This window comes from Echinops telfairi, unplaced genomic scaffold, assembly GCF_000313985.2.
Source record: "Echinops telfairi isolate 266 unplaced genomic scaffold, ASM31398v2 ScPeMD7_3533;HRSCAF=4204_0, whole genome shotgun sequence".
NCBI classification, from domain to species: Eukaryota; Metazoa; Chordata; class Mammalia; order Afrosoricida; family Tenrecidae; genus Echinops; species Echinops telfairi.
Genome location: NW_022107431.1, coordinates 31570593 through 31574337, shown reverse-complemented (window position 1 = coordinate 31574337; position 3745 = coordinate 31570593).

The following is a 3745-nucleotide window of genomic DNA, read 5'->3' as shown; positions in this document are numbered from 1 at the left end:
TGATCAATGCAATCTACAGAGAGCCTTGCGAAGATGAGAGTTCCAGAAAACTTCATTGTGCTCTGGAGGCACCTGCCCGTGAATCAAGAGGCAGTATTGGAGCAAAATAAGGGAATACAGCAGGGTTTAGAATCAAAATAGGTGTATGTCAGGGTCGTATCCTCTCACTGTACTTATTCGAGTACACCCTATGCTGACCAAATCATCAGAGAAGCTGGGTTACATGAAGAAGAACGCTGGCTCAGGCTTGGAGGAAGGCTGATTAACCACCTGCGATATGCAGATGACCCGACCTCACTTGCTGAAAGTGAGGAGGCCTTGAAACAGTTGCTGATGAAGATCAAAGATGTCATCCTTCAGTACTGGTTACAATTCAATGTAAAGAGAACCACATCTTCCCTTAGCTGTGGATACAGAGCTAAGTCAGGTTCCAAGACCACCCTCAGCTTATGGCAGGAGAGTAGACAAACTACCCACCCTTGCATCCCCTTCCACCCCCCAACATCAGAAACGCAGCCAGTGTGACCCTGAACAACAACAACAAACAATACTGTACAGATTGTTTATCATTTCTTTGTACTGATCCTCAAAACAACCAGTTATCGAAAGACAGGAAAAAAGATGAATTGAAGATCAGATGGTGAATTTAGCTGCTGGTGTTATATGAGTAAATCAGATTGAGTTACATTCATCATTGGCTGTGGTAGAAGGTTCACTCAGTACACAGTTACTCAAATAAATAAAAGCGACAGAAAACAACGTGTAGAAAAGATGGGTTACTCTGATGCATAAATAACAGAGCACCTGAATCCAATTAGGTCCTACTAATACAGTGATGTGAAATATGTTTAGTTCTCATGCCAGATCTAAAATCCTACTTTCCCTTGAGTAAAAATTAAAAGTATTCAAAAACTGAGGGGCAGACCCAAAGAAGAAAGTGGACCAACATTTTGCAGAGATAACATTTTTTTTTCTAGTGGAAATGAAATGTGCAAGCTCAATAAATAAAGTGATGTCCCTTTGAGGCCGCATACGCAGGTGAACCTTGGATCCTGAATAAGGAAGATCGGAGAAAAGAGTGGGTTCATTTGAAGTTTGGTGCTCGTGAGGAATACTGAAGGCACCATGGACCGACTGCCAAGAGAAACCAACTATCCTGGAAGAAGCACGCACAACCAGAACGCTCCCTGGGAGCCAGGACGGTGAGGCCAGGCTCACGTAATAGGGACATGTCATCAGAAGAGACCAGTCCCTAGAAAGGAGATAAAGTAGAAGGGCGTTGGAAGAGGGAGACCTTGACAAGATGGATGGCACAGCTGCAGCAGCAACGGCTCCAACACCACAGCGATGTGAGCACGGGCACAGGAGCAGGCAGGGTTCCATTCCATGTCGGTCGGGGTCCTTAGGAGTCAGCACCCACCTGACAGTCGCAGTAACTGCTGTGCCTGGATTTAGTGTACGCTACAATTTCCAGGAACATACTGGTAGCTATCATTGAAACGGAAAGGCCAATTTGCTTATTGTTTTTAAGTTGTTTCAAGAATGGCTCACCGTTTCTCAAAATTGCATGACTGGCATCACTAGCTCGCACGGCATAATCCCACCTACACACCGACACCTGCTTTGTAACATCTAGTGTCTCCCCACCCCCACCCTCGGCTACTTTTGCCTGAGCTATCAATACAGAAGTGATAAAGGACTTGCTTTCTGCTGTTCTGCACACATGTGTCTGCCTTTCGAGAGCAGAGGTGAAAGGCCGGAGTGAAGGTCTCAACCGTGCAGACTCCTCTGAGTCGCTCCCGGTGGCTGCGGTGGCTGCGTGGTGTTCCTCTCCTCATGGGGCCTCAGTCTCCCCTGTATCAGCGTCTCTTCATGCCTAATGTCTGATCTACTCTGGACTCCCTGCAGGGATCTGATTTAGAGCCCACCCTCCTGGAGCATCACATAATTAACATAATCAAGAACCCCCAATTATATGTTAGGGTGATCACCTATATCTTGAAGGGACATAGCTTAACCTACAATACATGGCTTCTACAACCTGTATGCTTCCCGTTTCAGGAGAGAAAATAACACATGACAAAGGATTTGAACGACAGCTGCTGATCCAAATAATGCTTTAACCCTTCACGTTAGCTGCCTGCCTGCCTTTCTTCTAAGTGACTGCTAAGAAGTACCTGCACACGGGTGCTTTCTCCCGGGTCGCAGATTCGCACGTTTTAAGCAGAGTAAGTATGGGACAGTATGGGATTCCTCCCAGTGCTGACACTCCTCAACATCCCTGCTGAGTTGACAACATCCTCACACCCTAAGTACAGTAACAAAGATGAATGGATAGAAAATGACCTCGCCCTCAGGTCACCCCAGGTTTCAATCATCAGACTGGAAAAGGAAAGAGCCAGAGTTTAGAGCTCAGTGCTGGCATCATCAGATTGCTGGTTTGATCACCCCCAAATCACCTACTAGCTGTGCGTCCCAAGTTTCTCATGGAAAAAAAAACTAAACTAAAACAAACCCTATAGCAACCCTATAGGACAGGGTAGAACTGCTGCCCCTGTGGGTTTCCAAGGCTAACTTTTTACAAGAGTATTATAAAGCCTCACCTTTCTCCCGAAGTGCGAGTAATGGTTTCAAACTGCTGACCTTGTGGTTAGCAGCCCAACCCGTAATCACGACGCCACCAGTGTCCAAGTTTACCCAACTGTAAAACTAGGATCAGATTTGTTGGTTGCCTCCCAACCTAGGGACGTGGTTTAATGTAAAATAAAACTTTCTGGGCTACAAGATGATTTTGAGTTCTGCTACATATATTTCAAAACAAGTTCTATACAACACAGTGTTTCATGGCAACCTGCACTAGATGAAAAACACTTTAGAGTCGTTTTCCTTTCCCTCCCTGTCCATCTCTAAAATATACAGAAATAAAGGTGCTGATGAAGTTAGAATTGGCTTATCTGACTCAGTGCGTAACCCAAATACCTTAGAAACCTCCAGTATCTCTCTGAGTACCCGAGACACCTTGAGATGATCAAATTACAAATGCTCAATCTGGTCCAATCTGATCCCAAGGCACCGTCTCAGGTTGGGTTAGGTCAGTGCCTGTACACAGGCCCAAAAAGCACCTTTCCCATGCCACTAATGTGTCTTTCTTGTTGAATGGTCTAGAGCAAATTCAGATTACTACAACTCAGGAAACCCAAGAAAAAGGATGAAAAATTGGAACTACAGGAGCTTTTCGAAGTTCTCTCACTGTCTTCTCTCGATTTACATTAGCAATGCCTACTGCAAAAATCAACAGACGTTATCAGCATGTAAAGGGTCACTGAACTCTAGGTTGCCGAGTGGCAAAAACCTAAGAACTTTTTTTTTTCTTTGCAAAAAGTTATTAAATGTTAACTTTTTAATCAAAAGACAGCAGTGCTAAGCAAAATCTGTCTCAAGCCATGTATCTTCGAGTTCAAACCATTTGTTTCTTATTATTGTACATTCCAGTGGAAAATCAATTCTCGGGACTTTGAAAATCCAGATTTTAATGAGAGTTTGCTTACCCTAATGTTGTAGTAAATAGAGAATGGGGGCACTTAGATCTTAATATCCTCATTAGAACTTAAAATTTGGCAATTATGGAGATCAAAAGCTTTAATTTGCAACAGGGAAAATGTGTTTTTACAATAAAATTAACCCTCCAACATTTAAAAATTAATCCTCTTTCCCCCTACACACACACACACACACACACACACAC